The sequence below is a fragment of the Anolis carolinensis genome, chromosome 4 (genome assembly GCF_035594765.1).
Source record: "Anolis carolinensis isolate JA03-04 chromosome 4, rAnoCar3.1.pri, whole genome shotgun sequence".
Classification (NCBI taxonomy): Eukaryota; Metazoa; Chordata; class Lepidosauria; order Squamata; family Dactyloidae; genus Anolis; species Anolis carolinensis.
The window spans coordinates 75,703,080-75,727,660 of NC_085844.1; the positions used below are offsets into that span (position 1 = coordinate 75,703,080).

Below are 24,581 nucleotides of genomic sequence, written 5' to 3' on the forward strand. Positions count from 1 at the left end.
ATGCTACTGACTAGAACTGATAACAATGCCTGAAGGGCCACATGTTCCTAAGGAGTGTCTTCCAAGAAAGAAATGTGAAACTTGCAAAGCAACCTATCACAACTGCTGCTCAGGCAGTTGGTGGAGCCTGTGGCGAGCTTTAGCAGAAACCATTTCTGCATAATTGATATAGGCACTTTTATGTGAACTTAGTCTTTTACCTGACCTGTTTTTGGCTATTAGGTTGTCAAATGATCTCTCTACAATGTTCTGTGTTGGCCTGAACCCAGGTGTGTGTCCAGCTGTAGCTCTGATAAGCACTCAAGTCATAGAATTATATGCCACACACCATAATTTTTAGAGAGAATGCTAGATGAAGCAATGAATGTGAGAAACAACATTCATGACCAAGAATTTTTAAAACTGCCTTGTTCACAAACATTGTATTTCAATGACACAGGAGTGAGTGCTATTTAGTTCCATGTAGAGGAGACCACTGAGTGAATGGGATTTACCGGTATATTGATGTCTCAGTCAACCACTGCAATTAGAACAAATTGATAAAATGCATGGCCTCATGCTTAAGTTTTTGAACTAGAAGTTTGTTAATACTGTAGATTTATCGCAGTTGCTTTACTTTTGCTTTTTGATATTCCATTTCATACCACTGCATTTGTTTATGTATGTTATTTTCCACTTATGGCTTACTTTTGGAGAAATATCAGGTTTCAAATGGAAGGAGGTGCAGGAGGAGGAAAGGTCATTCACAGAACAACTTTCTCACAAAAGGGAAAACTGGAAATGGACTTAAGGACATTTATAGCTGCACTGGTGCTCTATTTTTTGCACCAGAGGACAAATGATGATGTCTATGAGGCAATATGGTTCCCTTCCTCCATTAACGGCATGTCAACCTCAGCAAACCAAAATCTAGTTTCTACTGACTACTTTTTACTGGAATATTCATTGTATGCCCCTTCAAGTTCACCTTCTGTGTCAATAGGATAAAAGGATTGAAGTAGATTCAAATACTGTATATAGAATTAGGGGGGATCTTTGAGTGAAACCAAGTTGTCCTGTGGGTTCTATCATTCTTTGGGAGTGATTTTGAGTTATACTATAGCACCTGTTGAGGTTTCAGTGTGAGTGGAAAATACACATTGGATTGGAGGATGGTTATTCATTCTTTTTCCTTTTCAGATTTTTTTTCCAGAAAAATAAATTGTTTTTCCTTCCTGTAGTGTTATCATGGGCGAAAGATATATATATTCATATCTTTTCCACAGGGTAATAAAAGCAACTAGAGAAATTATCAGAAAAAATGTATGAGGCAGAAGGATCAGTAAATATCAATCTTCTCCAAAAAAAATTACATATAGCATGTGAATTTTAAAAAGGAGACCCTCTCAAAGAGTCAAGGAGTTGCATAAAAGACAAGTATGTTACCTCATGGCCTTAGGCTTACATTCATAAGTCTATACTAGCGTAACAAGTAGGCATGCATGCAAGTGTAGAAATAAATGCATACTTTTTTACATTTAACAAGTGGTTAAAACATTTTAATAAATAGTGCATGTGCAGTTCTTCCTTTACAGTTCAGGGGTACTGCTTTTTAAAAATCAAGAAATGGCTTTCTGAATTTCCCAGGACACTAAGGAAGCTGATATATTTTTCACGTTCCACTCAAGCTAGAAAAGAAATTGGTATTTGGGGATCAAAAAAGGTCACAGAAAATTTCTAAGGTCATGGAAAATTTCTGACCAGGTTATGAATGCACTAAAGCATTCAATACATGTTTAAGCAATTGTTTGGCTGAATTCAAAGGTCAATCTACAGACTGAATTCCTAGAAGAAAATTCAGAATGTTCTTGACTACAAAACCTTAAGTACTGCATCTAGTTATATAAAAGGTTAGGCTGCCATGAGAACAGCATTGACAATTTAATAAAGGCAACTAGTCTTGTTGTAGCGCACTATACTTAAACTTTTTTAGGCAAACACGGGGGGGGGGGGGGAGAGAAAGGGGAATCGTATTCAGTTGTTGTTATTATTAACAACATGCATCAAGGCAGGAAACAAAATACAACATAGACAATCGGTTAAAAACACATAGCCCAGTTAAAACATCAGTTTAAAAAAACATATACAATTGGTATATATTAAAAAAATCAGTACATAGTTTAGAAGTCATAATTTAAAAATCAGAATTTTATTAAAAATCTGCATAGACCTGCCAGAAGAATCGAGTTTTTATTAAATTGAGACAATATATTCAGTTGTTGAAGTTCTTCCAGGAATTCATTCCACAGTCTAGGGGCAGTTGAGGAAAAATTCTCTGGGTGACTGTTTCCAGGTGAATCCTGGCTAACTGGAGTAAGCATAATCAAATGAGGGATGTGTATGGGTGGAGTATATGGGAGATAATCTAGACCAAACCATTTGGGTTTTAAATGTAATAACCAACCATTTCTGCTTTGCCGAGAAATTAACTGGCAGCCAGTAGAATGACTTTTATATAAGGCGTAATATGATCACTTCTAGGTATACTAATGATCTATCTGACTGCCATGTTTTGACCTAATCAGAGTTTCCAAACTTGGAACAGAGGTAGCCCAATGCACAGTGTATTGCGGAAATCCAACCATGAGGTTACCAATGCACACATTACCATCTTTAGGTCCTTCCGCTCTAGGAAAGAGTGCAGCTGACATAACAACCAAACCTGGTAATAGGAACTCCCCGAGCCTAGTTGAGCTGTCACTTGGAGTAATGATCTATAAGCAACCCCAAGCTGAGAACACAGTTTTTCCGGCATAGTGTAACCCAATCCATACATACCTCCAAGCCCAGGTTAGGACCCTTGATTTATGTCTTCTCCGGATTCAGCTTCAGTTTGTTTTTCCTCATCCAGCCTATTATGTCCTTCAGGCAATTATTCAGAGGAGAAAAACTGTCCTTAGCAGAGCCTGGTTCGAAAGCATGGAGAAATATATTTGAGTGTCATCAGCAGACTAATAAAATCCCATCCTATGTCTCTAGGTGATCTCTCCCAGCCATTTCATGTAGCATTGGGGATAGAATGGTATCTTGTGATATGCCATATAACAGCTCTTTTTCTGAGGATCAGCTGTCTCCCTGCACCACCATCTGGAATCTACCTAAGAGATAGGACAGGAACCACCAAAGCACATTGCCTCAACAGCATAACTCTCAGCTTGCCCCTAATGCATAATATTTATTGGCTATCCAAATAATTTAAATCCTTATATTTTACAAGCTAAGATCCAAACATTCATGGTCAAGAAATACAGAAGCCAAAAAAATGTCTTTTCAGCTGGTTCAATAAAATATAGGATTAAACACTAAGTGTTAGCAACATCAGGATCAAAGAAGAACACTCCATCATGAGGACATTCCTATTCTACAAGAATCCGGTTATTCCTCTATAATTATTTTTCCTTTAGAGCTGTGCAAATTTGAGATCATCAGAGTCCTAAGACACTTTTATTCTGATTTGATTACGGAAGAATTGTAGCTGGTGTAATTAACTAAGCAAAACTAGGTTGTGTGAGTGAATGAATCATTGAACAAAGCATAATCTTGAATGTGAAGAGATTTGTTCAGAAAACAAGAGCTCTTGAACAGGCGTCTAAAAATAACTCCACAAATGGATACATCTGATCTCGCTGATTCTAATTCTAATTTAGCATTGAAATTAAACTTTTTCATTTTGACGCTTTAGCAATGGATGTTAATTGGCAAAACACAATTCTAGCCTTTATCCATATAGTTTAGGGTGGAAACCACTGCATTGAGTGCTTTCTTGAGTATTTTCTAAACTCATGAGAATTACAATGTATTTCAAGGTATTGCAGTTCTGTGGAACAGAGCTCCATAGCCTAGAAACATAATTTCATTCCTAAAGCTTTTCAGCATTAAAATGTGGCATACTACAAAGAAGCTAATTTACAAACAGTAACAGCAAAATAACTCTTTAGGAAATAAGAAATTATTACTTCAATGTTATCATTATTGTTATGCGTAGTGGATGTTTTTCTCTACGCATTCCAAGTACTGCATGTTTGAAGCTGTAAAACGACCTTACCCAGCCTAGTTCCCCAGATATGGACTATAGCTCCTATTATCCTCATCCACATGGCAATTGTCTCTGGTGATGAGAATTAAAGTTCAAGATATCAACCAGGAAACAGGCTGGGGAAGGCTACTGTAGACACTCTCCTTGTTCAGAGGTAATATATACTCCCTGTGCTGTTTATATTTTGAAATGTGAGTACACCTTAGAGTCGTTATGTGAAGAGAAAACTTTTATGTAAGTTCTTCTTGTTGGTCATGTCCTTTAAACAGCTTTTTAGGGTGAAAAGAAAATGTTTCTACATCTCTCTCTCCACAATGTTTATATTCCTACTCTGAGATGCAAACAAAGTTCGAGAAACTTAACTTAAACCATGCCCTTGAAATTGTGGCTTGGCTAACCACACCACCACTGTACCAGCTTTTCAAAGGATCATCCCGGCAAGAAGAATAATGCTTCTTGATTTTCAAACTTCATCAGTTCCCAACTTGCTTCAAAATTGGTGTTCTGTATAATAACCAATACAAACTTTGTCTAGTTTTCTTTTTATAGAAATGTTCATACTGCAATTTGCATGCACATCCTCAGTCAGGCCTCATTAATACTTTCATGGAAGACCACCTACAGATTGCTAACAAAAAAATCTGGCCTGAAACCCTGGAGAGCAGTAAGAATTCACAACAGTAAACTATAAGTTCCCAGCCTTTTCTGTTCCATACGCATGTGCTCCACATAAACTCCAAGATTCCTGACTTGAAAAGATGATAATCGGATACATGCAGAGAATCAAGTCGTCTCCTCTACCGGTTGCAGAATGGTTAGACTTTATTGTGGCATCCTGAGGATTTATGTAAGTGCATGTCTTTCACAATTTATTTCACTCTCTGTTTTTCTTAACTTATACTGACACACAGTAGTTAGCACCTTATCCAAGTATTTCTTACAGTTCGTGATTATTGCTCAAAGTCAAGGACGACAGTGGGCACATACTCAAAATGCAAAGTCAATCACTAGAGAATCTCAGGTTTTGAGGTTACAACTGAGGAAATCTTGCTACTTCCTTTGTGTGTGTACATGCACATGTGCAGAATGGGTCATGGCTTTGTTTTCATTTTGGGGGAGACATTAGAGGAAGACTTTAAATGCCAGAGGAGGAGGGCAATGATCGGTCTAATGCATAAAACATCTGTGCCATCAAAAAAATAGAGTCAATTCCAAGAAGGAGTGAATGCTGGGGAGCTTTTGTCCTCCACCATCTTATCATTACTATTGCCTGGGCCACTGCAAGGAGCAGATGAACAAACACAGTGAAGTGGGGAAGAATAGCAATTCCAAGGAGCTTGTGAGAGACTCCTGCAAAGGCATCAGCTTTCAGAACAAGGCCAACTTTTGATCCTGGTCCAAAAGGAGGAACCACAGCAGGAATATTTTTGCCGTTATAATGCATGCTTATAACACGTTGCATGCATTAATCCAATGGGCGTGATTTGATTTGAAATCCTTGTTTACCTATTCTACTATAAACATGTATAGCACACACAGGAATATACAAGCCTTTTTTAATCCTTCAAGAGTTGCAAATAGCACACAGGTCTTGGTGATTGGAATTTAGGAAAGGTCTTGTGAGAAATGTCTAAACAGTTGAGAGGATTGGGTTATTAACTATGTATATTTTTGTGAGTTGCAGAAACTGCTTGTTATTTACATATACAATTCTCCCCCTGGACAGACAGGAAAGGTATACAGGGAGCAGTCGTGTGCAATCAGGTATGGTCCCACAGTCAACACTGCCAGTGGTTTGGAATTACAATAAGAAAAACTTATTTATATCAGAATAGTTGTTTTTAAAAGAAAAATAGGTTTTGATACAATCAACCTTTCCAATCCAAAACAAATGTAACATCTGGTTTTAGCAGCGAACAAGTCAGCAAATGAACAAAGCAATATACTCTTTTCCAGCAGAATTTTGATTATGGCTTTCAGTTAGTTTTAAAAGAGAGGAGGGGATGAAGGCCTTTCAGTTTCATAGCTTTACCACATCAAAACATGAGAAGCAATTACACATATACTTGGTGTTGAGGCTTACATCACTGCTTGTATGGTTTACATACTCATGGGAACGGCCTACACAGAGCGATAGCTTGTTGACCTCATATTAATGATCTCATGCTGCTGAATGAGATCACGGGAATGCGGTCAGATCTGGTATGTTCATGTAAATTGTAAATGGCCCTGTAGAGCTGCCAGCTCACTCTTAACATTATCACCATTTGGTCACATGATAGTGTGGAGGCAAAGTCCTAAACAAAACTGAAATGTCTCAGCCCCCTCTCTTTGTTTTCTTTCTTGAACTCTACATTCAAATTATGATGCTGAGCAGTCGTCCCCTTAGGGTTTGTAATGTCAATGACACTGATCATGTGAGCATGGCTAAAACATTTTGAGTTTCAAGATCAGATCTTTGATCTTTCCATATAAAAACTGACAGCACAGCTATGAGTTCATGGTGATCTCATTTCATGATTCTAATTCCCTTCAGCCTGCAAATTTCTGGATAAAAGTAGAAAAATGCTCTGGGTTTCACACACTTAATTATCTACCTCTGGCCTTCCAATGGTGGGGATGTGGTATATTGGTATGTGTGTCAATGTCACTTAATTTAGTATTTGGGAAGCATGTGGTTGAAAAACACTACTTTGTCCAGTTTGTTTTCTGAAACTTGACTAAAAAGACTTTATCAGGACACAAGTTACAGCACTTGGAATATAAAAATTAAAGAGCAGAATTATTTCTATGAAGTGACTTTTGTTTCTCCGTTAAGAATCCACTCAGAATCACTTTTGCAGCTGGTTATCATCTGTTTCAGAGTGCCTGGAAAACACTAAGGAGCAACATCAGGAAAAATATCAACCAGGGCTCTCTTTCTGAGGACAACTTTAAATCAAATTTGTTCCTGGAAAACTGCCTTGGTGATGCAACTATAGAGCAGATTATATTTACTAGTGTTAATCCCAATAGTCCCCTGAAAAAAAGCTATTTGATACAGCAAAAGCTTTCATCCAGAAAACACGGGAAAAGACAATTTTTGCTCACTCCCCCTTCCTTCCTGTAGCTCACTTGCCTCAGTTCCCATTCTGCCTTTGGAAGCGGTTGGTGGAGCAAACTGCCTGCCACGAGCAGAAAGATACCAATGGACATAATCCACAGTTACCAGAGGTACTGCAATCAGAAGGACCCTGCTGTCTTAACTCATTCTCTGGTATCTGAGAAATCTGACACAGAGGAGTCTGATCCAATAGTTCCAGAAGACCACCTCTTCCCAAAACCTGGACAATCAAGAGCAAACTCAGGAAATGTAGCTACAGCAGGTGGATGCTGTAGTAAGATCTCTTTTCTTTGTACAACAATAGCAAGGCAAATAGAAACTGATAAAGCCAATGTCTCATGCACAGGCTTAAATACCAAATACCTCGCAATTAGCTATATGACTGTTAAAATCAGGCAGATATACATTTCCCAGCAGAAGAACAGTCTCTTCACTGCAGACAATTGATAGACAACCTCTTGTGTGTTTGGCTTTCCTGAAATATTGAGAACCTGGACCATCTATAAGATACATCAGATCTCCATATCACCGGACTCTACATCCATAGATTTAATCATCCACAGCTTGAAAATAAACATCCAAAATGCAAACCTTGATTTTACGACTTTATATAGGACACAGTGTTTTACTATACGACCATATATTATAGGATTTGAGCATCCACTGATTTTGGTATCCAAGGTGGGGTCCTGGAACCAGACCCAGCTGGTATCAAGGGCATACTATGTACAACCTGTTTTTCTATTTCCTCAGCATTGTTTTTCTTGACTCTTTATTTGTATTCCCTGAGTGACTTAGGTCCATTTCAGACCTCATTACAACACATTCTGACTCTTTTATGTCTACCCAGCTTTATTAGGGCCTGACTTCCTCAGCACTTATTCTTTCTAAGTGCTTCAGCCTAATAATGTGTACTTGAGACATCATCACTCTGCAAAAGCATGAACTGAAAGACACTTTCAATCATATATTCCTACTTTACTGTGTAACATTTGGTATAAAATGTGACACTCCTCATCACACCAGGGATGGGGGAGCCCCCAGTGGTGCAGTGGGTTAAACCCTTGTGCCAGAAGGACTGAAGATTTGAAGGTTGGGTTGTCAGTTCGAATCCAACCCAGGGAGAGCGCAGATGAGCTCCTTCTATCAGCTCCAGCTCCATGTGGGGACATGAGAGAAGCCTCCCACAAGGATGGTAAAAACATCAAAATATCTGGGCGTCCCCTGGGCAACGTCCTTGCAGATGGCCAATTCTCTCACACCAGAAGCAACTTGCAATTTCTCAAGTTGCTCCTGACACACACACAAACAAAAACCAGGGATGGGAATAATGTAGCCATCAAGGATGTTGCTGGACTACAGCTTGCAGCTGTTCTACCCAGTATAGCCAATAGTAAATAGCTTCCAAGACAAGGGAAGACAGGTGGTGTGTCAAGAAGAATGAGTGGGTGAAAGTACTTTATATTTCAGAGAAGCATAGCAAAGTTGCTTACGTCTGTGTCAGTCACCTTGCCAATTCAATGCATTGCTGTGTTGATGTTATTGATTTTGCTTTTCAACAATAAACGTCTGGATGATAGAACCTAAACAACAAAATCTACTGAGAGCACTTTAAAAAAACTAAAATTAAGTTTTGTGCAAAAAGCAAAACCAGTAATTTAATGGATAAGGCATTTTCAAGTTTGAACCAATATTACAGGCATCTGAACTGCTTGTGGGAGAGCAGTTCAGATTATTTCTATTGCATTTAAAGCAGATTTGATATTTTTCTCATTAAAGTAAAGGATATGGTTTTTGCTTTAATACCGACATTTACAGACATCTACTTTTTTCCAGCATCACATTTCCTAGTCTTTGCTGGGAAAGGTGTCAGATTTGCACTACCGGACCCCAGTAGAAATATAATAACTGGAATAGAAATGGGTCAAGGAGCACCATGTGCTTGAATATAGCAGCTATTTGGTTACAGGGAAGTCCTGGAAACGTTTGATTCAAATCTCAATTCATTCCAGAGGACCACTGACTTGCATGAAGCCAGGTGCTCATTCACAATTTAACTTGCTCCACGGAGTTAGTTGTGGAGGTCAAATGATGGCAGAACTATGAGGCCTATCCTTAGTAGCATGGACAAAGAAGGAAAATGAAATGTGATTGATTCATAAATGAACAGATAGAGTAGCAAAGAATTCAAGCTGTTATAGAACTGAAGTGGAGTTTTGTGAAAATCAATGATCTCTACCACACAGCTGGGTCCTGCAGAAATGGCATCACCTGAACCATTTTATTTTATCCCAATTGAATAAGCACTGCACACACAGCTTCATGCTCCACAGGGTGTTATGACTTACTATTTCCAAATTGTAAAGAGACTGAAAATGTTCAACAAGTGGAAAGAAAGCCATTGTTTTCCCCATCTCCAGCAGTTCCCTTGACTCATGTCAATATTATGACTGTACTATTGGACCTGACAGGTACTTGCAAGAAAATGACAGTGTGGAAAGCCATTAGTTTATGTCTGATTTGATACCCTTTCTTTTGATGAATGGAAAAAAAGAGCAGCAAAGTTCTAGTCCGCATTTTTATGGTAAACCAAAAATCTTTCAAAAGAATGCTTTCTCCATGTTTTCTAAACTAGAATATAATAGGGCACACCATGCTATCTTCTCCAGGCTACTATAAATAATTACTGTAAATAGGCAGTTGGTAAAATTGAGCAATATTTATTCAAAGAAGCAATATACCAACCTCTTCATTATTTTTTTATTTTTTTATTTATTTTACAAATGGCTTTTCCTGTTGCCCTGAATCTTGGTATACCGAAAACACATTCAAAACATTTTAGCAACAGAAAAGAAAAAAAATCAGTTTATTTTGCCAGCAGTGAATATGCAAACCTCATTTTTCCCATCCCCACACCCAAAATACTTTTGCATATCCTGCTTACATTGTGGGAACTGTTCTTCAATTACAGTCTTAATTTATCCAAGACTTTACTGGCTATAACACAGATTGTGACAAAATATTTGACTCTGCAAGCTTCCAAAATAGCTTAAGCATACACACAGAATCTTGTAGTGGAAACCTGAATCCCCAATACACTGTATTTTTTTGTTAACTTTTTATTTTCTGACCATTCTCTCACATTCCTCTGTCAAGGTGAGTCTGTTGCTTCCAAATGTGTTCTGGCAACAGATGCTTAAAAGTCATACCTAGAGAAGTTTGGCCATGATTGCTTCTGAACTCTCTGGAAATGTAGAAATCTACACTTTCCAGGCTTGCAGGTTCCTGGTTCTCACTTTTCCAATGGTCCTTCTTAGTGCCTCTTTTGAGCTTTAAGTGAAGGAGGCAGGAAACAAGAAAAGAGTCAGAACTTATTCACTTGATTTCAGGCTCCCAAGTTAATAGCAACTGTCATTAAATAATGTTGGAAATCATAAAATTCAAATATATATTTCCTTATAATCTAAATCAAGGTTGAGCAACTATGGCTTTGCAGATGTTTGGAAATTCACTTGCACCACAGACTATGCTGGGATAATGAGAACTTCAGACCAAAAATATCTGCTGCAATTGCCTGACTTCAAACTGCATGTTGTGTGGAGGAGCATTTTTATGTTTAGATATGAGAAGCCAAAGCATGATGACAGCCCCTGGAATACTGCTATTTGCTGGGGTCCATGAGCCTTGTAGTGAAACGGGCACTGTGGTCACAGCCATACATGGAGCATCTAAAACCCACTACCACTTAGGCTCTTCCAGTGCTACTTGTAAAATTGCTAATTCCCCATTTTCTCTCTTTAAATTACACTTGCAGATAAAGGCAAAATGTATGCAACATCTCCCACACATGCATTCAGGGGAGGACAAATTTGGATATTTTCAAATCAACTCAGTCCGTCAACATTGTTTTTAAGATATGCTTATCAACTATTGTTTGAGCAAGAAAGCTTGTATGGGTGGAGTATCCATTGTTCAAATGCTCAATGTTCTGGATTTTGAGATATCTGTGTGTGTGCATGCGTATGTGTGTGTATACACACACACATACATCATAAAAATGGAACCCAAGTCTTAACACAAAATTCACTTATGTTTCGTATGCACCTTATACTCACAGATGCAAAGAGGTCAATATCTCAGCCATCCATGCGGACAATTTTTGAATTTGGAATTTTGGATAAGGGATGCTAAACCTGTCTTCCATAATCCAGGCAGATACCATCACATGGCATGTTCCAGTACCAAGTATATAATAGTCACAATTCAGCAAATATGGTTTAATGCTAATGGATTTAAGCACTTGGATGATATGCAGTGGAACACATCTACTCCCACATTTTAAACCCATTTTGCAAAATATGGCCCTCCAGATGTTACTGGACTACAGTTCCAGAAGACCCTTACCACTGCCTAGTTGACTAGAACGGATGGGAAATGAAGTCAAACAACACTTGGAGGGCCACTCTTGGTCTAAATTATTATGGGAAAGAAGGCAGAAGAACCAAAATAAATGATAATGCTATTCTGTGCTGCCTGCCACCAAAAATGAAGAGAAATAGTAAGAGGCATAATGGCCAAAGAACACTGTCATTATCAAGCAGATGGCTTGCCTTCAGAAACCCCTTGGAGACATGACCAGGATAGTTCTGAGACAAATAGCAAAGGGCCTTATTTGGGACCCAGTAGCCATTTTAGTAGGAGCTGAGATAAATGGAGAGGGAGAGGGTGGAAAGTGCTTTGTACATCACTAGATCAAAGCTCTTAGGGGAAACTAAAATAAACAGGCAGGTGAGTGGAAAGTGAAATGAGCATATGGCTGCTTTTGTTTGTTTGTTTGCTTGCTTGCTTGCTTGTTTCAACTGGCAATGCACACCATAGACGGGTCCCTCTAGAATGCCACAAATTATCACCAGCTCTTTAAGTGTTAATTTTTAGTAATGCCAGCCAAACAACTCAAAACATGTAAGACTTTCCCTTGCGTTTGTTTTGCCATCTCTCATGATGTAACTGCTGGCATTAGTCACACTGTTCAGTAAACACTGGCCCAAGATAGTCACCGTGTGGTATCAAGGTCAATAATGCAAAACATTTCACAAACACATCAGCAGTTTACAGTAAAACATATGTGCATGGTCACCTGTTTTTTGTGTTTTTTTTAAATCAGAACCTGAACACAGTCATAAAATTTCCACATGTCTAAGTGGGAAGAGCTAGGATTTGATATTACACAAAGCCTACGTTTCTTATTTGCCTCTGCTCTCTCTCACACACCATTCCCAATAATAGTTCCCCATTTCTTCCAATAATAGTTCCTGTCTGCCAAATACACCAATAACCACAAACACTTTCTATAAATAGTATCCTTCTTTCTCTATTATAACCTTGTGAACCTTGTAGTTTTTGTGCTTTGCATACCCTGGACATTAACTTGATTAAAAATACTCCAGATACATATTCACTTTAAAACATTAAGACACTTTAGGCAGGGAGTTTAATTTACTGCCTGTTTTGGTTTTTAAAAGAACCTGTTTTTTCAGTGGAGGAAAAAACTGTGCAAGCTAGTACTCTTATATGATATGCATTTGACAAAAGTTAGGCAATTGTTTATCCTAAGGAAACTGAGCCAATTGGGCGCACTGTACTTGGCATTAGCAGAAGTGGTAGTAATTTATAGGCGAAAAGGATCCCTGCTAGCACTTTCTATTGTGTTAATGCTGAAAGAGAGCGACCGAATGCAGACAGAAGGAATAATTTCTATATTACCTGCCAGAATTTGCCACAAAAACATTCACTTAGAAGCCCAGATATAAATCTTCTCTCCCACTCTCCCTCTATATGAACTATGCACATTTCTAAATTTTCATGGAAATACCTACATCAGGATCACAAGACTTCGGACGCAAGAGATAGTTTCACATGTGCTCTAGAAGTCATTGTCAAGTTTGCTCTGAACACTTCTCTACTTTTAAGCTGCAAAACATAAGAACATACAACACTCTTCCATAATTGGGAATTCCTCATGGCCATGCAGGGAGGGGATGCTGGGAGGTTTAATCCAACACATGTGAAGTTTGCTGTTCAAGTTGCCTTTCACACATGTACAAGAAAGGGTCTATAATCTATTCCTGCTCTGTTCCCAAAATTAAGTGATTGAGTACATACCCACTATTCCAGATTGCAAAGGTATTTTAATACTGCTTCCTTGTGTCATATAAACCCTACAAATTTAAAAAAAAAAAAAACACCTTGCACCACATGGAGCAAAGTTCTTTCCTATGCTTATTTCTAGCTGCTGGAAGACATTATTTCATTGAAGTCAGATTCTCCTCTTTCAGGCTAAAATGGTACCAGCCATTCTATCTTGATTTGATTTTTTAAAATTAAAATATCATTCTGAGGCTCATATAGAGCAAGCCAAAAAATGGTGGAGATGTGTCACCTAACCTATAGGCTACTAAAATCGAAGTACTTGGAGTTTAAGACAATTTAATCCCAGCTATTTTGAACTCAAGTAATTCAGTTTAACTGTTTTGGGAAAAAGTTTCTTGCATCCATACTGGTAAATATTTAACAGTTTTCCCACAATCAAACAGGTGTGTGTTAGCAAAAGGTTCTCCCTTGTAAGCAATAAGATCCTTTGTTTCATGCCCCTTGTTGGGAAAGCCCATAACCCCCTGGAGGTTGTGTGGAATTTACAAGAGGCTGTGATGGATGGAAGTAGGCAACAGAAGGGTTCCTATAGCATTTACATCTATTATTTACTTCTCAGTGGGCTGAGGATAACTGCCACTTCAGCAAAAAGAATGTATTTTGCACCATACAATGTACAGGGGCACAAAACATTCTATTATATACTATAACGTGAAGTTATAACGGGTTTTCTAATTATTTACTTTGGATTAATTTTGTAATGTTATGCTTGGGAGTTACCTTGAGGGGAATTTAGCTATTTGAAGCCATATTTCTAAGAATAAAATCCTAATAAGATAACAAGCAATGTGTTTCTAACACTTCACTCTTTAAATGCAGAATAATGTCTAAAACGCTATTAATGCTTTCTTTTCGAAAACCTAATAGCTCCTCCTGTATCAACATAGATGTATGTTTCATACTATCTGTATTTAATAAACAAGTCCTCTGGGTTCTCAAAAGGTAGTTGTGTTCTGGCTTTAAAATAAAAAGTACAGAATACAGGTCAATTAACATAGAGCATTCAATACAATGTCTAAAACCAGAAATTAAAACCAATCAGTATCAGAGCAGCATCCGACAAATATAAAAACTGCATCAAAGCCCATCTGAAGAAGGAACAATTCATTCTAATATCTAAACTATTCCAAAATATCATTTCAAAGTGGTGAGAAAATAAAAAAGAAGCTTATAAAGAGACTAAAAGAGATGCTTCTCTTAGCTGGTCTTTCCATAATGAGGAGCCATATCTTAAGAGGCCCTCACTTTGTTCCATATACATTGACTCAATAGATGGTGGAACCTAGGAAGGATCTGTGATGAGGATCATCAGGCCCTGGCAGTTATTGCTAAACTCTAATTAATGAGCTTGTTACTAAATTCTGTTTCTTCTTTACACCTGCACTTTCTCCAAGCGCCTATCTTCATTTTTTTTTAAATCTACTTAGTGGCCTTTTAGGTTCAATTTCGCTGGTTCTTCAAAGTCTTTCAGCCTACCTAAGAAGTCTTCAATCTCTGTTGCAGATATATTTAAGATTTTAATTCTTGTCAAATTGAGAGTTGTCCTTTCCCTCAGAGAAAATGTACTATAAACTTTGTTTGCTTCCTGAAAAATGGATTGTTTATTAAAAACATTATGTGCTATTGTTCTAGTTTCTCAGAAATACCACAACAATATGACTGAAATATATACAACAAATGGAAAACTCTTTTCCTTGGACCACAATAGTCAAGTTTTACTAATCAGAACTAGAAGTTTTCCAGTTGTGACAGGACAAGGACTTCTTGGGGGATTTAATGTTCTCTACCTAAGAAGGAGACTTTATCATCACATGGAACAGGAGCATCCTGGATCCCAAGTGAAGTTACTTTTCTGTTGCTAATGGACTACTATTTTTTTACCTGTCTTTCAGTGCCCTTTCTCACCAATTCCCACATGACCAATATGCCTCACAACCTCTGAGGATGCCTGCCATAGATGTGGGTGAAACATCAGGAGAAAGTATTTCTGGAACATGGCCATACAGCCCAGAAAACATACAATAACCCATCTGTCAGGAATGTTTGATTGCATGTTCCTTCATGGCAGGGGGCTGTACTGGATGGCCCTTGCAGTCTCTTCCAACTCTGTGCTTCCAAAACTTATACACATAGCCTGAAAGTAATTTTATACAATATATTTACTAATTTTGTGAATGAAACACATTTTTGAATACTGACCCACCAAAATGCACCCATGCAGACAGTTTTGGAGTGTTTCAGATTCTGAATTCCAATTAGGGATGCTCAACCTTTAATTTAAACGTTCCATATCAAAACATCTAGGTTGCTCCTTTCATAGAAACAAATTTCATAATAATGACAATAAAGGCACAGCATAAAAGACCCTGCCAGCATGGGTTTGGAAACGTAGGATCTGTAGTTCAACTGAAGGATCAAGGATTTCTGCACTTCTAATTAGACTAAATTCCATGATACATTGAACTCAACAGCTCCATGACAAACACTTCAGTAATAAACCCAGGCAAAAAAAAGTATCCAGTCTTGTATTTTACATGCTTCACTTATTCTATTGTACATACAGGTATTATGGAAGTCAAGAAATATCAGAACATTTGCCGTGTCTTCAAAGAACATACATTCAAAGGATAAAGCTGAATGTCACCAGTAAACCACATTTTGGCAAACAAAATGTAAGTTGCAAATCTGCAGTAAGCTGGATCATTACCAGGTTCTCTCATGCTTCTGCACATAGTAGCACTTTCAAGGTCTACATTTGTAGCTGATTTGTCCCTCATCCATGAGTTTCTCAGTTCCTTCAAAATACTGCCAGTAGGAATATGTTCACATGAAACAAGAGAGCCAAGAAAAACAAAGGCATAAATTCAGAAATAAAACTGACCAGTCAATCATATGTTGTGTTAAAACCTCACTTCCACAAAGCACTGCAGTTGCACTGTCACTTAGTAAGAAATGTTTATATGCTCAGTTATCCTGAGATAACAATCCTTTAACACCCTTCAATCATATAATAATGGAGTCATTAAAAGAGAGAGAACAAGCTCTTTTTTAGTGAGAAAGGAAGACTTGATGCCTTATGATTGGACATTGTTATACAAACAACTGCATGGAGGTTTCATTTTAGTTTCTTGCTCATTCTAATAACTTTTGATGGAAATATCCTAAGACTTGTTGGATATCTTGGTGTAGCAGAGCAGAAGTACAGAAATATAAACATCCATAAAAATATTTCAAAGAAGGTTATATATATAAGGTAAAGGTTTTCCCTTGACATTAAGTCTAGTTGGGTACGACTCTGGGGCAGAGCCGGCCCTAGGTATTTTTTAAGTGTAGGCGAACAGAATTTTGGCGTCCCCCCCCCCAAACCAATCACTGAAAAATAAAAGTGTTGGATAAGCGAAAATGTTGGATAATAAGGAAGGATAAAGGAAAAGCCTATTAAACATCAAATTACATTATGATTTTACAAATTAAGCACCAAAACATCATATTTTACAACAAATCAACAGAAAAAGCAGTTCAATACATGATAATGTTATGTAGGAATTACTATATTTGCGAATTTAGCACTAAACATTGAACAGGGATATAGGGCAGTGTGGACTTAGATAACCCAGATAGCCCTCAGTATTAAAAAAAACTCTAAAATCAGGACAATAAATAAAGAACAACACTCTGAAAACAGAAGAAATCCAGACAGTAAACAATCAGGGACAGCTAACTCCTCCCAAAAAAAGATTCTCCCAGGCAAGAAGAAGCAAGGCCTTGAAACCACAGGGCCATTAAATGCTAATCAAGGTGATTAATTACAACATTCACACCTGCTTCAAAGAAAAGTTCTTTCTCCCACCCTGGACCTTCTACAGATATATAAACCCCACATACCTAGCTTCCAAGTTCCCACAGACCTCACAATCTCTGAAGGCCCCAAAGGTGAGCTCGCGTGGTGCGAAGGTGGGTCCACGCCGGCCGGAAGGCCCAGCGCAGGCACCGGGAGGCCCAGCGCGGCCACCGGAAGGCTCGAAAGAGAAGGAGGCGGAGAGTGGTGCCCTCCTTCCAGGACGATGGCGCCCCCGGGACGATGGCGCCACAGGCAAGTGCCTAGTTTGCCTTATGGTTGGACCGCCTCTGCTCTGGGGGTTGGTGCTCATCTCTGTTTCTTAGCCGAAGAGCTGGCATTGTCCGTAGATGCCTCCAAGGTCATGTGGCCAGCATGACTGCATGGAATGCTGTTAGCTTCCTGATGGAGCAATACCTATTATATAAGGCAGGATTTGTTATTTCATTTATTTAATACATGTATATCTCAAAAACATCCGATATATTCTAATACAGTGGTTCTCAACTTGTGGATCCCCAGGTGTTTTGGCCTACAACTCCCAGAAATCTCAGCCAGTTTACCAGCTGTTAGAATTTCTGGGAGTTGAAGGCCAAAACATCTGGAGACCCACAGGTTGAGAAGCACTGTGCTAATGGGACTATTCACTATTTCACGAGACACAAAAAACATGATTTAGTATGAACTAGGAATTTCCTTCTGCTGACAAAATGCAACCTACATTTTTATGTATTATCGACACTACTCCAAAATGTTACCAGTAAAGTATAGTGAAAGAGGCCAGTGGTTTTGTATTTCAGAAAAGAGTAAGACAGAACAGTGTATGACTGTTTAGTTCCATATATTAGATTTTGCAAAATGGGGTGGGAAACTATTAGCACAACAAATTTTTTGATCTACAACTCCAATCAGCCAACAGTTAAGGGACCGTGGAAGTTGCTGGCCAAAACAGCCTCCAGAAGTAGCCCCGGAAGGGAGTGGGAGTGTAGAGAAGGACCCAGCCCATGTTCTGCTTTACACTCCTTATTATCCAAATGTGTTTGACTCAGCAGAAAAAGGAAAGCAAACAAAACTATTTCAGATAGCAAAACTGAAGCAAAGGACAATAGCTGCCACCTCCAGAAAGGGAGAGATCTGTGGCCACCCATGTTCAATGTTCAATGCAGATAAATGAGAACAGACCCCATTGCTCCCAGGCCATTGACTGGCCTGTAGAGGATAACACAGCTGCTCCTTCAAAGCACTGGGTGGCCGTTCCTTTTCAGCAGCTCTGAAGAGTATTAAAACTGAAAACACGGCTGCACTGACTGAGAACTGGGTCTGCTCCCCTTTGAAATGAAACAAGATTAACGAGGAGGGTGGCTCATCCCATGCCAAAAATTTGACATATTGCTAGGAAAATCCCCTACGGAGTCAAAACTGATTTTATTAAAGGACCTTATGGCACATAACTTTGCATTTGTAAGGCTGCAGAATACAGACAATAGCAGTGGGAAAGGGGGCACTTTTACACATTATGATTGTGGTGGTGGACACAGGACACCTTCTGGGTCCCCAGATCTACAAATAGGGCCATAATTTATTGGAGAAGTGGGGAAACTGGGATCCTACATGTGGTCCTGGAGACAAAGTCTCATCCCCTACAGCCAGCATAGCTAGTGAATGATCAGAGTTATTGTCCATCAACTTCTGGAGATTGCTGTGAGGTTTTTGGGCTGTATGGCTATGTTCCAGCAGCATTCTCTCCTGACGTTTACCTGCATCTATGGTAAGAATCCTCAAAAGTTTGTTCAGAACAAACCTCTGAGAATGCTTGCCACAGATGCAGGCAAAACGTTGGGAGAGAATGCTACTGGAACATGCTGTACAGTCCAAAAACCTCACAGCAACCCAGTGATTCTGGCCATGAAAGCCTTCAACAACACAACTTCTGGAGGGCTATCATTTTCTGATATTTTCTTCAGAAGTCACAATTTGTGAAACTAAACTATGCCAGGATAAGAGAGGTCTCTTCGGATCATTTATTTTTAGCATTACTATGCATAGTATATAGATTGCTGCACAGTGAAAGCAGATTACATTTAAGATGAAAGTGTTGCAGTATTTAGTAGCATTTATGGTTTTCTATGCCCATATCTCGCTTTAAACTGACATTTCCCTTTTTGATCTCATGCAAGTGCCATGTGATGTTGCTGATTCCAAGCAACCAACCAATGGGGCTTTATTGAGTCCAGTTTTGGCCTGCCCAGTAACTAGGATACTCTTAAAAATGAATGCAGGTAAACTAAAAAAATACAAGGCAACGGCCGTTTTAATAGCATATAATTAAATGGGTAAAACTAGCGGCAAAGGTGAAATTAAGGCATATCATAACATCAAAACTAAAAAGGTGGTACTGTTATGGTTGAGCCTTCGGGCTCCGGTAATAGAAGAAGGGGTCATAAGACTCCTCGAGAGTCAGACTCTTTCGAGGAGCGTGAAAGAAAACGGCTCCGGGATTTGTTTACAGACCCGACAGATGAGGACTCATTTGAGGGTTTTTCTGAGGGTTTGGAGGAAGAGATGGCCAGCTCGGAGGAGGATGGCATGGAATGGACTCGTGTGAGGGAGGATTTGGGTGTTGGGGAAACAGGCAATGAAAGCATGGCGGGTTGCAGGATCAGACCCATGGACTGGCTGGAGGGATGGAGCGGGATCCACAGCTAGGGATGCTGTGGGGCGTAGTCAAAGGTGCTTAAGCTCTGATGAGGATGATGATGTTGGGGCACCTGGAATTGGGATGGCAGCTGACAGCGATGATGAGCTTGAACTGGGATAAATTGGGGTTTGGGACCAATGTCTAATTGCATTGGGCAAGGTAATCTGGACGGACGCTTGGGCTTTTGTTGGGGAACTTCCTGAAGACGGGTGTGATTCGTTACTGGATACGTAAGTTTACCAAGGACACTGGGCATCGACGGCGGGAGGAACTGTGCGGGGTTTTTCTCTGTGCAACTTGTGTTTAATCTCGATAGCTTGGACCTCCGTCGTCTTTTTGACGGGCAATATCTACTCGCACTGGATTGACGCTGGACTGACTGACTTCGATTCCGGATTATCCCTTCTGCTGGCTATCGGTGAGACCTTTGGATTTCTAGACGATTACGCTTGGCTATTGACCTCTGGACCGGATTGGGACCCTGCTGACTGCCGTTACCCTGACTGCTGTGCCTGGACCTGGATATCGTTGGCCGCTGAACCTTAAACTGAATCCTGACTACGACCACGCTTTTCGTTTGCTGTAGGAAGGAATAAACAAGCCTGGTTATTTCTCCTGCTGTTTCTGAGTAGCAGAGAGGAATCTGCTACCAGTCTGTTGTTTACATTCTGACTCCTGTTGATCCTCTTTTGTTTGCATTGTTTGCCAGGCTGAAGTAAGCACTTTTGATTTAATCCGGATTATACTTCTGTTTAACCCGGTTTATCCCTTTGAATTGTTTAAGCTCAAACTGAGTTGTTTTTTGTTACTTATCACACTGAAGTCAAGTGTTTGCCCTGTTCTTTGTCTCCTACGGGCGTTTTTAGTTCTGCAACCTCAATAAACTGAGTTTTGTTTTACTCGCTGGCGTTCTGTCTCTGACAGGTACCTCACTCCCACACAAATCTCTCAAATGGCAAGGAACACCATTTCCAAATGTTGGACAAGTTGCACTGTTACAGGTTCATACATGCATATGTGGATAAATTGTCCTATTTTAAATGTTTTTGGAATGTTGTCTTATAGGCTTGCTCAAATAATTCGTTTTCCCCGTTAACCGTTATTAATTCGTTATTTTCGTTTGTTTTGAAGCAATTTTGAAGCATTGGTTGTCACACGTCTGGATATCACGGTTTTGAATCGCGAGAGGCCGTTTTTCGTTATGTCGTCGTTTTTTTCGTTAGGAAAAAAAAGCTTTTGCAAAGCACCCAAACTCCCACCATTCAGGCCCTTCCCTTTTGCCCCTCAGCAAAAGGGGCGTCACGGGCTCAGCCAATGGGAGGGGGCGAGGGGGAAGGAGGCCGAGGAGGAGGAGGAAGACGGAGGGGGGAAATGGCCGCCGCCGCCTCGCCTCAGCAGCTGATAATAATTTATTATTATTACCTCCCAAGGGTGATCTCCCAATAGCCTACCGAGGAAGGACTGGGCCAGGTTTCTGTCTTCGGGAGGGAGGCTCTCGCGTGTCAGCGCCCAGGAAGGCGAGGCCCGCACGTCGGAAAGGAGGCGCGTCCACGTGTCTTTCCTTTCTTCTTCCAGGAGGGAAGGAGGGGGAGAGGGAGGTCCCCCCTTGGTTGCCCTCTTTCCCTCCCGAAGTGGCTCTTGAAAATGGGGCGCTTTTCCCCTTCCCCTCCCGCCCTTCCCGCGACCTTCCCCAAGGTCTCCCCCGAAGAGCCCACCGACCTTTCCTTTCCTTCGGGCGGCGTCCTCTCCTCCTCCTCCTCGGAAGCCTTGCGGGGAGGATGGGGCTGGGAGGGAGGGAGGGTCGCTTAGGAGGCGGAAGCCGAAGGCGGGCGAGGGGCGCGGGCGGCGCTGCTCATGCCTCCCTCACTGCCTGCCTCTGCTTCTCCCTCTGCCGCCCCCTCCTCCGCTTCCTCCGCCTCCTCCTCGCAAGGCGCATCCAGGCGGGCGGAGGCGGCGGATCGAGACCCCTTCCCCTCTGCTTCGTCCTCCTCCGGCGGCTGTCCTCCCTTCGCTCGCTCGCCCTTCCCTGCCTGCCAGGCCTGATACTCAGAGGTTTTGACGTCTGTGCGAAGCTAGGCAAGTGGGGTTTATATATCTGTGGAAGGTCCAGGGTGGGAGAAAGAACTCTTGTCTGTGGGAGGCAAGTGTGAATGTTGCAATTGGTCACCTTGATTAGCATTGAATAGCCTTGCAGCTTCAAAGCCTGGCTGCTTCCTACCTGGGGGAATCCTTTGTTGGGAGGTATTAGCTGGCCCTGATTGTTTCCTGTCTGGAATTCCCATTTTCTGGGTGTTTCTGGGAAGGTAATGGCACTCCATGTAGTCATGCCGGCCACATGACCTTGGAGGTGTCTATGGACAACACTGGCTCTTGGGCTTAGAAATGGAGATGAGCACCAACCCCCAGAGTCAGACATGACTGAACTTAACGTCAGGGGGAAACCTTTACCTTTACCTATATACACACACACACAAACACACACACACATATGCAGGGACTATATATATATACACAGTATATATCACACACACACCAATTTAACAAAGTTTCAGCCACAAAAACAAAGTTTCTGAAGTAGAACAATGACTTTCACAGTAAAGACAACCCAATTTAACAGGAAATAAGACTTTCAAACCAGGAACAGATTTCTGCAATTATTAAAAAATGGTTTATTATAAAAGCTATGAAAATTCGCCAAAAATCAGAGGATAAGGGAAACGTTCCAAATTTTGGTGAGCTATCAGTTTTAAATGTGTTCTACCACTGTACCAAGTTGGAAGAAGATCACTCAAAAAATGAGGGTGGGAGAGTCCTGTAAAGTCCTCTCCCTCTGTGCTGTTTTTGGGAATTGCGCATGCGCGTCCGCCATTAACGAATTAATTTAGAAAATAACGAGTATGAAATGTATGGTTGCTGAAAAAGCTCTCATCAAATATAAGAAAATCATATGAACACAGCAAAAATTGACACAAATTAACACACTTTTGGATTGACATCTTATCACTGAACTCCGCCTCTTCAAACATTGATGGTCAAGCCATAATGAATCCATACACTGCTAGTGATACTTTCCTTCATTATACATTTTCAGCAGATTGTTTGATATCAATTTGGTGTTGACTTTTACTGTTATATTTTTTATGGGTTGATGTGCATTTTCCGAACTGCATGGCCATGTTCCTGAAGCATTCTCTCCTGACGTTTTGCCCACAATTTATGGCAGGAATCCTCAGAGGCTGCGAGGTATATTGGAAAACTATGCAAGGGAAGTTTATATATCTGTGGAAGGTCCATCCAGGGTGGGAGAAAGAACTCTTATCTGTTGGAGGCCAGTGTAAATGTTGTAATTAATCACCTTGATTAGCATTAATGGCCTTGCAAGATTCATTCCTGCCTGGGGGAATCCTTTGTTCAGAGGTGTTAGCTGCCTCTGATGGATTCATGTCTACAATTCCTCTGTTTTCAGAGTGTTGTTCTTTATTTACTGTTCTGATTTTAGAAACTTTTAAAAATACTGGTAGCCAGATTGATTCCAGTGATTCCAGCCATGGAAGCCTTCGAAAACATATATTTGTTATGGTTATTCAAGAAAATGGGGTGCTAATAAGAGCACCAAGAATAACACAGTGAAACAAATGTCAGTGGATAATTTTTAGTGGATGCCACCACTGGAAAAGTCCTCTCTCTCCTGTAGCCACCCAAGTTGCCATCTAGCAACCTTCAGAAATTCTCAAACTATGACTTACCTTTGAGCAGTAACATTATTAATGTGAAGCACGTTTTAAGCAGAAGGGTCTGCTTTATTCATCCCCTAGCCATTCACAAATGGGGGAAATGTAATTGATAGAAGATACATAGAGAACACAATCAGTTGTACATAAGAGAACAATGCTATTAGAAGAAGCATATGTTTCTAATTTATTAATGAATGTTTGCTGTCGGTAATTTAACTGCACGTATTCCATTACAGTTTGACATTTCCTATTGTCATTGCTTGCACTTCTAAACTGTTCCACATGAGGAGAGCTAATCTCTGCAACTCATTGAAGAATGAGAATAAAGGGCAGTAATTTTTGGGCATAGTACATGATCAGATCAAACCACCCTCAGCTAAAAAGGAATACCTTCCTCAAATTTATGAAGTATGTTCTGAGCATTTTGGGGCATACACAAGCTTCTGTACACACATACATCCCTTCTCCCCTCAAGCACACACACACACACACACACACACAAAGTGAAAAGCAACAATGAGAAAAATGAATGGCTCTTTCTTCAGGAATATAGATGTCATGCCTCTCCTAAAGTAGAAAGACTGGTGAGACTTAAAAGAAAACACTACTATTTTGAATTACTTTCAAAATATTTCACATCATTCACATCTGTGCACAGCTGCTTTGAAGGAAACCAGTTTAAAAATAAACAAATTTTGGTGGATTAGGTAAGAGACTGAATAGTGCTCCACAACCTGGAACCCTGCGTATGTGCAGAACAACAATTCCAAAAATCCACAACCAACCAATATGGTTAGGAAATTATAGTAGTTCTAATTCAACATGTCAGGAGGATGCCAGGTCAGGAAGGCTGGTCTTTGATATCTAAGAAACCTGCACACTTCATTTTCTGTTAAGAAACAACACAGCACAGTGGTTTGTTA

General features: G+C 40.0%; 1 long non-coding RNA gene across 2 annotated transcripts in view; it reads right to left on the bottom strand.

The window, feature by feature from the left end:
* LOC103278564 (RNA-directed DNA polymerase from mobile element jockey) overlaps nucleotides 1–24,581 on the bottom strand; it is a 406,813-nt gene that overhangs the window by 179,068 nt on the left and 203,164 nt on the right. For both annotated transcript variants that reach the window (XR_010006105.1, XR_010006102.1), the window contains exon 6: nucleotides 2,818–2,945. This is a non-coding gene — a long non-coding RNA (RNA-directed DNA polymerase from mobile element jockey). The remainder of the gene's footprint in view (nucleotides 1–2,817; nucleotides 2,946–24,581) is intronic.